Here is a 12,188-nt window from a genome sequence, read left to right as displayed (position 1 = left end):
ATTTTAAAAGAACTAGAGAGATTAGGAAAGCATTAAGTTCTTTGGAAAACTTAAGGTGGTTGTAGAGTCACAGGTCACATCTGCCATCTTGGGTCACTATCAGTACCTCAGAATTTAGTTGTGAGGGGTTGTACAAGTGTCTCAAACATAATCATGCTCCACATTCACCTACCATTTTCATCCTCTCGGTGGCGACGCAGAAGGTTGTGTTCAAAACCAACACCATTAAACAAGTCATGAAATGGTTGGAGAATGGGTGCTTTGTTTTTTTTCTTCTGTTGATAGTGCATTATTTCTTAAGTAGATGGATAGGAAGCAAAAACATTTTTGAAAGGCACTTGGATGTTTTTAAGGATGCTAGTGAAACCATTCTTCATGGATTAAAGCGTTTGTCTTTTCCTGAGAGAGATCTTCATGATGTATTATTCAACTTCTCTAGCTTTAGCACCAACAGCAAATCCAACATTTAGGCATTGTTAACACAGTAATTACACTTTCCACTTCATAAACCAGCACGTTGTCATCTTGAGATCTGTGCCATCTGGAGGGCCAGCTGACAGCATAGTCACCTGGGATCTGGCAGGAAGCTGAGCTCCAATTGCATGTCATGTTCGCATTGCATTATACAAACAAATAACAAATTTTGTCAAGCCATTCATACTGCCTTGTATTGAAAACAAATTTTGTCAATTAAACCATGAATGCTTATTCTTTAAAACAAGAAATGAATTATTCATGCTTTGAATAGTCCTTTTTCCAGACTCTGGCTCTTCTCATCTAGAGTGATCAGAAGTAGCCTCAAATTCCGAAGCAAAGGAAGGCCTTGCATTTTGCTATTGTTCTGGTATTCCTAGTAGAAAATAAGATTTTTAAAAGAACCTGCATAACTTCAGAACAGAAGCCACTTCTGAAACTGGAACAGGGGTACATAGGCTGGCTTATATATTCCAGATCATTATGCTCCTTGTCAAAAACAGATCTGGAAAATAATACACCCTGCCCTGAATCCCTCCTCAACTTTGCAATCTTCATGTCAATAACCAAAAACTAAACACTACTGACAAGTTTTGAAAACTGCTCTAAGACAGTTTTGACATTTCTGTTCTTTTTTAATAACTACATGAAAAATCATGATGATAACTAGTTCCTGGTAGGATAAATCAATTAGTAACTACAAATACAAAATCAGATACAGAATTTGTCAACTGATGGAACCAAAATGCTTTCCAGTATCAGTTGTTATTATGCATGTTCTGGTAAAGCACCTCGATTTCTCTGCATATGCATAATTGTTTGTTCCTATAACTTAACAGTCACTATGTGTTCTGAGTAAGTACTGGCTGTACTTATAAAATAATTGTGCACAATGAATCTTTGCCTCAAACTTCTAACTGATCAATACCAGTAAAACCATTCTTACCTTTTCAAGCTTTAGTGAAGACCAACTAATTATTTCCAGCATTCCAGTAAATTCTGACCTTCTCCAAAAGCCTACAAAACATTTCACATCTTAATTAAAGATCAGGAACTACAAGTTAAATACTTGTGAAAGCAAGATTTCAGAACCAGGCAGGTCAGATTTGCATTACAGAGGGAGCTCTTTGCTGGGATTGGAATTCGGATGCAAATGAACAGGCAGAGGCATGCTTTGTACAAACATACCACCCACAAGAAGCCAAGCTATGGTACTGGCAGTTTTGCCTGCACATATACAGCTTCATCAGGAGTTCTGTGAGCACGGTGATATTGGTCATGACTTACTGTTTACCCTAGGGAACAGAAGTTACAGATAAAGATACAATAATTTTTCCAATGTCATTCACATCATATGCAAGCATTTCTCTTGGTCAAAGAGATATCTTTCTCCGCAGAAGTTTCAGGTAAGGCAGTCTGCTGACATCTTGCACTCCACTCGGATTCTCAGTGATATGATTTAGGTATAATTGCTTTTCCAGCCCTTGAGCAACCCAAGCTCTAGGACCTCAAGGCCAAGAAAGAGGTGAGACTGATTACTTATTCTCTTACAGCAATGGCTCTGCAACACAGAGCTTGCACTCTTTACAACGCTCCTGTATAATGACTTTATTTCTTAGCATAAGGATTTTCTTCCTTGTCATGTTACTGTGATTCTAATTCCTCTTGGAAAGGGAGTGGAGAGTGTGAAAAGTAAAAAAAAAAAAATATAAAAATCACTGGAGCGAAGAGCAAGTACCACAACTTCTACAAATTGCTGGAAGCAAGTGGATGACTGTAATATGCTTTACCCAACATATCCATTACTGACTGCTCTTAGAGACAGCCCTAGGGAACCATATGGTTCTCTACACTGAGCCTGTAGCTTTATCTATACCAAGAGCTTATTTTAAGTGCAAGATGTTTTCAGTTAAGCAGCTATTATCCCAGAAATTATTCTACTTAACTCTGCTGAATACTAGAGTTGCTTGCTGAATCTTTTTAACCCAAAGTTTCCCCCTCAAGGAAAGGAAAATGAGCAGTCTATTATGTTTTATTCAATTTAGGTATGGGGAAGAAAAAAAAAAGGGGATCACTAAAAGCCATAAAAACCCATAGTGAATAGATAGGGATTTTTGTTTGCTTTTTGATTATGTGCACTATAGAAGTCTAAAATTAATTCTTTAAGAGGAAGGGGGCAAAAAGACAGTCTAGTTATGTTACTAAATGGACATCTCTATTGCAGATTAGCACTCGGTGAATAAGTCACAAAAAGACTCTCACCTATAAGTTAAATGTTCTGAAAACATTCAGTTATAGGTGTGATAGAAAACAAACAGGAAAAAAAAAAACCAGAGACCTCAGTCCTCCAATATATGCATTAATATTGACATTTCCTAAAACATTTATTCCACCAGTTCAGGGCTTACTTTCCCAATAAATGACTTTTGTGTTCCTAATCTTTCTTTGGCATCAAGACAAGCAAGATTACTCACTTATTAAAAATAGAGGAAACTGCAGTCTTGGGCAGAAAGCAATCATTATATTAAACATTTGCTCAATATTTGATTCAAGAATAAGGCATATAACAAGGCAAGTGCCGAAGAAACATGAAGTACCATTGAAGTTCTTAAATTCCGTACAAGTTATTGATGTCTGACCTTATGTATGACTCAAAAAGCCAAATTGACTATTGACCCAGGATAATCTGGTCACAGATACATTAAGAATCTCTCAGATAAGTTAGATCTTGTGAATCAGTGAGGACTGTGGTGGAGAAAGATTACTGGGGAGATTCAGGAAGAAGATGTGGAGAGATATTCTGGCAAAACCCAGAAGCCATTAGACGTTTTCACAGGTTAACTTTCACACTATCTGTTTAACAGTGTACCATGGATGAGGGAGGGAAATCACATTACAGCTAGCTCTGCAAATTCCATTAAGACAGTCATTGCTTTACATAAATAGTGTCTATTCAAAGAAATAACTGTTTGGATAATGGATGAAAACAGCCTTAAATTACACTGCAGGTTTTTTACAGAGCTGTGATTTGCCACAGTAATTAAATTTTACAAGAAAAACCCACTACATTTTACAACAGCTAGATGGCACTGTACAAGTAAATTGTTCATGCTCATTTATCTGCTCATTAGGCTGAGTTTTCTATTTAAGCAATTAGTTACATTTAGAAAAATAACTGCCAATCTTCATGAGAAGAATTTAAAGTTTTTGTAAAAAGAGATCCTTTCCTAAAACAAAGGCTGAAATAAAGCTCCTCTAATTTTCAATTATTGACATAGAAATCTCATCCTCACAGAACTCAATGGCAAAATTCCCAGGTAACTTAGGCAAAGCCAAGGTCTGATTCATGATGCCAGCATTCATTAGTGGGATTATATAAGTTTCTCCAAACTCTGGCTTCTTTTAGTCCCTCTACCCATCACTCTGGCACACCAATATAATATTCATAGCAAGAAAACAATTGACATTGTCCAAAACATAGTAGAGTTTGATTATGTTCTCTTTCCAGCATAAGTAGGCAAGAATTCCATGTACTTCACTGGCAGTGTGGCTCAGCATTTTGTAAACTGCCCTTTAATAAGAAAGGGGACAACATAATGAATGAATCACCAGAAAGTCAATTTTCTAAAGCTTTCAAGGAGTAATCTGTACAATGGAATGAAGTGAAGAAAAGCTGGCACTTCTGAAAGGGCTAAGATTAGCTAACATTAGAATATTTTTTTTTAATAGAAATGCATTGTCTCTTATTTTTCATGTTTTGTTTCTATTTTATATACTTATGCATTTATGCATAGTTTAAATTATTGCCTAGTTGGCAGTACAGCAGATATAAAGGACAGCATCTGATGCCTATGCACAGGACTTGTGAGAACATTCACCAGCAGATAGTTCCCCTTAGAGTCATCCCTGACTGGATTGGTAAGTGTCTGTCATCACAACCAGGGAAATTTTATTCCTTATTAGCTTTCAAGTTACATGCTCCAAAGCACAAAATATGCAGGAGGTAACCAGCCTCACATATTGTAACTCCTGACACACTGACCACTAAAAAAGTTAAACTCCAGTCGAAAAGAAAAAAAAAAAATCAACATAAAGCCTAGAAAGGTAAACAATAGCCTCAACCTAATGCTGCTTGATAAACCCAATCTCCTCCCCCAAGCCTGCTGTAGAACTACACCAACCAGGTCCCCACAACAAGAAACAAATGAATGGGATTTGTTGGCAGCCCTAACTTTTGTGCACAGGGAGAAAATTCTTGCCGGAGTCAGAGGGAAGTGTACCTCTTGGTGTCACAACCCTTATGGGAAAAGCATAGGGCACCAAATTTGGAGAGATAAAGCAAACAAGGAAACACAAGGGATTATTCATGGTACTGCTACATTTACATGAGAAGTTTATTTGCTCCACAGATGAATAAATATAGATCAATTTTAAGCAGAAAATCCTCGCTCACTCTATTTTTGCTCTAATCACTGTCAGTGGCAAGTTTCCCAGAAATGAGGTTGACCTCTCTGAAGGTGCCACTAGTAATACTGCTATCCCCTAGTACCCAATGCCCAGAAGTCCCTTGATTGAGACAGTCGTGCATATTGACAGACATATAAATTCACTTTGTTCCTCTGCTTAACTAGATTTGGTCCCGCAACCTCTCTATTCTTGAAATGCAGTGACACAATAAAGTTTCTTTGCAAAGTGTCCTTTCAGTATCAATGCTTTGTCTTTATACTTGCTTACCTTCCCTAAATGCACACAGAGTAGTCTAATGAGATATGTTTTTTCTGCATGCAGGCCAAGGTCTGTAGGGAAATAAATAAATAATAGAATCAGTGGAGCAGAAAGTAAAAACCCTGTGTTCTACCTCGAGAGCTCATCCTTGCCGGCAGGCTGAAAATCTATTCTTCTCTTGTTCTACCTCATCAGCCATTTAATTATTTTATACAAGACCTGACAGCTCTAACAGGAGGTTAGGGTGTCCTCCCGGGCAGTGGAAGGCCATTTGCTGGGTGGGTACCTTCATTACAGAAGAGGACAGCATAACAAATATACATCTTAGTTGTGGAACAACTCATGCTGGTGCATTTGCAAGAGAAGACATATCACGAAACCTGTTTTTTTTACACCATCTTAGGACACAAAAATAGAAAGATTCAAATCAGTCTTGATCACTGCCTTCGATTTCTTTTTCTTCACCACAAAACTGATACAGGAGTGGCAAGAGAAGAGGAACATAATTAATTCCCATAGTCCCACTCACAGGACCCAAACATTTCTGTAATGAAGTGAAACTCAACTGGGTCTCCTGAGGTCTCACAGGAAAGCTGCAAAGGACTCCGAGTACACTGAACACAGTTTTATGGGAGAGAACAGGCACAGACCTGTGAGCCAGAAAGTTGCACCCGCATAGAAGCTACACAGGCTCAGGGAAACAGCTTGCCTCCTACCAGACAAACCACATAACACTGCTTTGGTTCACTAATCCTTTTACAAACCACATGCTTTCAAATGCAAACGCAGTGGATGTTTAAGGGGAACTCTGCTAGAAGTATCATCCATAAACCAAATACTTCCAGATATTATGCAGATTGCAAATTATTTGCATTTTGATTGACTAATCAGCTTCCTGAACAGAGCTCTCTATATGCTATGATTACTGTCTTGATTGGAATTCAGCTTTGCCAACCTCCTCTATTTTAGTAAATCTATACATTTTTCTTGATTAACAAAGATTCTGGAGCTTTTTCTGTTGTTATGATTACAGAGTTGATTTTCCTTTAAACTAAGTTAAAAAAAATCAAAATTACGTGTTGTCCAAGATTCATATGATCTTTTACTTGATTGTATTTAAGATAAAACAGTCATATTTAGGCTGGCAACTGCTGTGATGGCTTGAAAGCCATCTAAAATGTTTTATTTAAGAAGAGTGAATTTTCACTTCATGCTTGCTTCTGCCCACAGCCCAATTCTGAAGTCCTTAGACTCAGCTCTTGTCAGAAAGAAGAGTGTTAATCTAGAAGCACTGTTGGTTTTGAATGACCTTCTGATCTCCTTGAAAAGCAATAGCTTGGAAGGAATGACGGGCAGAGTGACAAGTGTTCAAAGGAAAATGGAAATAAAATGAGAGCTCCTACTATCTCTAGGCATCAGGAGATCCAGCAACAGTCTGCACTGAAGAACTTCACAGCTCTGGTAAACGTGCTTTTGTTGATTTATCAGAACGGTCCCTGCTGTTTATATTGTTTATTTCCCTGAGAAAAGTTCCCATCATGCCAGAATGAACACCAGCTAAGCAAAGCACTCTGAAAAGCATACAGTGAATCTGATAGAGCATCACTGGTGAAGTAGCAGTGAGAACTGTACCATCCACAAAAGGGAAGAACTCATTTTCCCAATGGAAAAAAAGATAACATTTATGGTTTAATTTGCATTTGTGCAAAGCATTAAGGCAACATGTAGACACCCTTTCCCCTATCGATCACCCAAGTTACAAGTAAACATATAAATCAGCAGTTTAATGGTACAACTGTGATCAGCTCTCATGAATGTCAAACTACCACAGGCCTCACATGGGTGATTCCCCATACCCACTAAGCAGAATTGCACATGAAGGATAACCAGCTGCAGGAACAGAAGCAGGGATATTACCATTAATGCATATCTGATGTGCATTAACTTAAGCCTGTGCCAAGTAGTAGAGGTGGACGTGACAGCAGGGTTAGCAAAGCATGAACCCAGCCCCACAATCTTGAGAAATGTGGGGAACAGACAGAATAAGTTGAAGGGGTCTCGCACAAAAGTGTTTAAAACCAGAACTACTGTGGTTTTATTTTTGTCAGGAAAGAATTAAACAAACACAGCCAATTTACAGTCTGAAGGCGAGGTTCATTTCTTGTACCTAGAAACTAACAGAAGCGCCACAATGAGTAGACAGCTTTTATTCAGAAGAAGTCAAGGACATTTTTATGCTAATAAAGGAGAAATTTTAGGGGATTTTGTGATTCCTACTTTGCAGGACACATAAATGCAATCAAATGCATCAAAAACTGGATCATTACCCAAGAAATAAATATATACCCTGATGCAATCTGCCCATATCACCAGTAATTCTATACATGCTTAATTTTCCACAGCACAGCCTACGACCAGTAGACCCTTAGAGCTCTCCTTTGCATGCCACAAACCTTGCAAGCTCTAACTTTCAGATTACTCCCTATGTTCTCATCTACATGAGAGCGTGGCCAAATGCCTCAGTGATGAACTTCAAAAAAAAATTGAAGAATGAGCAACTGAAAAAAAATAAAAAAAAATAAAAAAAATGCTCAAAGCAAAATATTTTCATGAAAATGAGAGCTTTTTCTCTCTTTTTCTCCAGTTAATACTGAGGAACACGTATCTGGCTTTCCTCCCAACACATCATTATTATGATACAAAGACAGCAGTTAGAAAACACCATATTCTAGGAGATAATTCAGAAGGGAAAAATATACACTGCATGTAAGGAAAAGCCAATTAAGTAAAAACTGAGAAAATAACAAAAGGTTCCATTCTGAGCAATTAGAAATAATACATTTGACATGGAACAGATTAGTCACAGAAGTAAAAGATGGCCATTTTTGGTTTCAAGAGAGCTTTTAAAAAAAGCTCTCAACCATCTGCTGTCAGTATATGATCACTAAAGTTTAAGAATATCCTTCCAGAACAATTTTGCCACATGGTAGTTAAGTTACAGATACTTCTTTTTGACTTTTACGGCATACCTGGATTCAAACACAATTGAAGTTGCCACTAAGATGTTTTGCAGTTGGGTTAGTTTGGTTTTATATAATTAAGATTTAAGTCTTCTTCCTTCCAGAAAGTGATGAAAGTTTTCACAACCTTTGCCTTGGAAGTCTCCTCAAGGCTACAGCAAATTAAGAGTAAAAAGCCTTTTTGGATGACACCTGTAATGACATGTGGAACAAAGCAGCCAAGAAGGCAAACAGCATGCTAACTGTGGAAGTGTAACTTGTGTTAAACAAAATGACAGACTTCTGTTTAGTAACACTTGTCTGCACTTGGAATTCTACCAGAATAGTTATTGCAGAATAAGTGTTTTGGTTGAAACTAAAATAACTATTCCAGAATAATTACCAAAAAAGTTCTTTTTGGTATATTTCCAAATCCAAGCAAGATCTCAGCCCTTTGAACCAGTTTAGCATGACAGAAGATATAAAATATTTATTTTCTTTTAACTCAATAAACCTGTTTTGCACACCTCCCAGCACAAGATTACCATTCCATCACAGCCTTTTTTCCATCCACTGATATAGAATCATATAACAGGAAGTGGGACTTTCTGTAAAGGCTTACTTACATGCACAAGCTGAAAATATGAAACAATAGTTTCAGTTATGTTGCTGTTATATTTTCCCCACCAGCTTTGAATATTCTCTGAAGACAACCTATCAAATGGCAGAAGTTGTGCCAATGCAGTCACTTCTGAAAGGAAAGATTTAGCAACGACTCAGCTGGCAAAAAATACCACAGCGCTAATGTTGCACTAAATGATCCCAGAGAAACAGAAGCACCAGTTTACAACCCCTTCAGGTATATTTTACAGTCCAAAAAGTACCAGCTTTATACTGAAAAAGTTAATGCAACTCCCTAAAACAAGATGCCTTGAAAGACACTAAAACGACAAATTCTGCCTTGTAATTCTACCCTACAAATGCAATGTAGTCAGTGAAAGGTACTTTGTTCAGTTCAGGATGAAAGTATTGGTGCCAATGAGGTAGGAAAAACATATGATACAGAGGTTATGGTGCAGAAGGTAACAATTTGTGGTAAGCTTGACGAAAGGAAAACAAGGGGTAGATGAAGTGGGGATTCCACAGTGAAACAGCCTAACATCTGTTAGTCTGTTAGTCTGAAAAGCTTATCTTGTATCTCACTAAGGAATCAAACCTAAAGCATGTTGAAACAGCCACTGAAGAGCATCACCTGCATGAGGAGACTTCAGCTCTATCACAACTCATTTGCAACTCACATCTGTTTCCAGGGAGGGCGTCTGCACAATGATCTGCCATTCCACTATGGATGTCAGAAACAATAAAAGGAGCAAACCAAAAATTCATCAACAAATCCCAGACTATTACTACACGATTAAGAGTTTCAAAGTTATTTGAGCAGCAATATAAGCCTGTTCAATAGATTCATAGAACCAGCAGAGCTCCTTTGTCTTCAGTGTAGTCTTGACCTACTTTTCATACATACAGTATGAATGTAAAGTATACTTTACATACATATCAGTATGCACATTTGAATTCCAGTCTAACAGTAATAGGCAGGCAAGTTATTTCAGGCTTTAATACCAGGGCTGAATTTATCTGGGACACTGGGGAAGGCCAGCTGGCTGTCTTCCTCATCTATTGTTGTTTCCCTTTACAGTTACCCCTTTGCACAGAGGGATAAAAAAAAAAAAAGTATATTCATTGTCTAATAAACTATCCCACCTCTTCTTCCCTCAAAAGCAATAAATTACAAGAGAATTAAGATCAGTGCTTCTGGAACAGACCAGCACTCAGAAATTGGTGCCCTGAATAACTGAGGCCATGGCTGTATGAAATAGAAACTAACACAGGCAGAGCAAGTTATTATCTCTTATTTTGTGGGCCCATTTATTTTGCTCACACTTGAGGCAGCCCTTGCTCTTAGATATTCTTTAGGTTGAACACACATGTTTTTAAGACCTGTGAAGCCCTGATGTTGGGGTAGAAGAACAGAAACAAAGCTTCCACTGCCAGAAGCACAAAAATCCTGCAATTATGTCAAGTCAAAGTCCAAACCTGAAAAGCAGTACTCCACTGGGAAATTTTAGTTTCAATTAAAACCTCTGTACAGTACTACACAAGTTTAATTGCAAAAGTGTTCTCAGAAAAACAACAAAAACACTATTATAAAATTAGAAAGCTCATAGGTAAACAACTCTGATAAAGCATAGTTATGAAAATAGTTTAAAAATTCATAACTAAGAACGATGAATTAAATTATTTTGGAAAAGTTCAGTGTATTCTGCTAAAGGGAGAGTCCATGGTTAAAGCCAGCACAGTAAAGATACACATTTTAACAAATTTTTCCCCTCTCACGTCAACTTAACTACACTGCCTCTGCAGTTTGCTCTAAGGCATTCTTCTGTTCAAGTGAAACTACGTTTTTTTTTTTGCTACCTCTTTAATATTCATCTTCATTTCTAATCTAAACATGGCTAGGCATCAACCACAAGTGGGGCTACATTGTGATAGGCCTCAAAGACAGAACAGCAGACAATACAGGAGCTCCGAGTGCAAGCATATGAGAGAAATAGGATGTGAAGAAAGGAATGTAGAGTAACAAATGCAATAAAAACAGTACCTGCAAAACTAGACGTTGCTATGAGCTAAGTGTGGCTAATAAGGCAATAGAGCCATGGGAAGTGAATGCAATTGAGTGGAAAAGGAGAGGCAAGGAAACAAACTGAAGCAAAAGTAAAATGTTCAAATCCTGACAATTCTTAAGCTCACAAGCATATGAGCTGTAAAGCTGAAAATAGTGAATACAAACCCTGTTTGCATATGGAAGCTAAATCTCAGATGATCCAGAGTTCCCATTAACCTTACCATGTTCATACCTATGGAAGCCTGCCTCTGCTCAACTGCCAACTAAGAGAATCATAGAATGGTTTGGGTTGGAAAGGACCTCAAACATCATCCAGTTCCAACCCCTTCCACAGGCAGGGACACCTTCCACTAGACCAGGTTGCTCAAAGCCCCATCAAACCTGACGTTGAACACTGCTAGGGATAGAGCAGCCACAGCTTCTCTGGGCACCCTGTGCCAGTGTCTCACCACCCTCAGAGGTAAGAACTTCTGCCTTAGATTTAATCTAAATCTCCCGTCTTTCAGCTTGAAGTGATAACCCCTTGCCCTGTCACTACATTGTAAAAGTCACTCTCCAGCTTCCCTGTAGGCACCCTTTAGGCACTGGAAGCTGTTCTGAGGTCTCCTCTGAGCCTTCTCTTCTCCAGGCTGAACAAGCCCAACTCAGCCTGTCTTCATAGCAGAGGGACTTCAGCCCACTGATCATCCTTGTGGCCTCCTCTGGACTCTCTTAAACAGCTGCATGCCCTTCTTGTGTTGGGAGCCCCATAGCTGGATGCAGTACTGCAGGGAAGGTTTCACAGTAGCAGGGAGGGAGAAACACCTCCCTCAGATTGCTGGTCATGCTCCTTTTGATCCAGCCCAGCCTCAGAAAGTCGTACTCACAGCATCCAGATTGCTTGATAAGGTTAGTTTTCAAACATGCCTACTTTGAACAATTTAAAAGCCATTTGAGCAGTTACTTTTGCTAGAATTTTCACAAGTTTTTTCCATCATGAAAACTGTTTTCTTATCAGAAATGAACTGCTTGTCACTCAGGGTTACAACTGTAGAATAGTTTGCCTGTAAATTTTGAAACCCACAACACTACGCTAATGCTGGGGCGGACGACGGCCTACAATCCCTTTTTTAAAGGTGGCAAGTTTTACAACTTAAATCAGAATTAACTGCACTTCACTTGCTTGAGCAAAACTCAGAGGCAAAGGCCAGAGCTTTCTTATGCAGAAGCTGCTGAAACTGGAATATAAATCAAGTAAGTGAACAGAATGAACTCATAACAAGCTATTTTTTGAACCAAAGAAATAATATGAAAGATTTCCAAAA

At 38.3% G+C, this 12,188-nt stretch overlaps 1 long non-coding RNA gene across 5 annotated transcripts in view; it reads right to left on the bottom strand.

The window, feature by feature from the left end:
• Window positions 1-12,188, bottom strand: part of LOC136010535 (uncharacterized) — a 69,210-nt gene that overhangs the window by 44,117 nt on the left and 12,905 nt on the right. For all 5 annotated transcript variants that reach the window (XR_010610909.1, XR_010610913.1, XR_010610910.1 and 2 more), the window contains exon 2: window positions 1,421-1,491. This is a non-coding gene — a long non-coding RNA (uncharacterized LOC136010535). The remainder of the gene's footprint in view (window positions 1-1,420; window positions 1,492-12,188) is intronic.

Source organism: Lathamus discolor, chromosome 3 (genome assembly GCF_037157495.1).
Source record: "Lathamus discolor isolate bLatDis1 chromosome 3, bLatDis1.hap1, whole genome shotgun sequence".
Lineage (NCBI taxonomy): Eukaryota > Metazoa > Chordata > Aves > Psittaciformes > Psittacidae > Lathamus > Lathamus discolor.
Note: the sequence above shows the minus strand (reverse complement) of the source record. Positions and strands in the feature narration are given on the sequence as shown.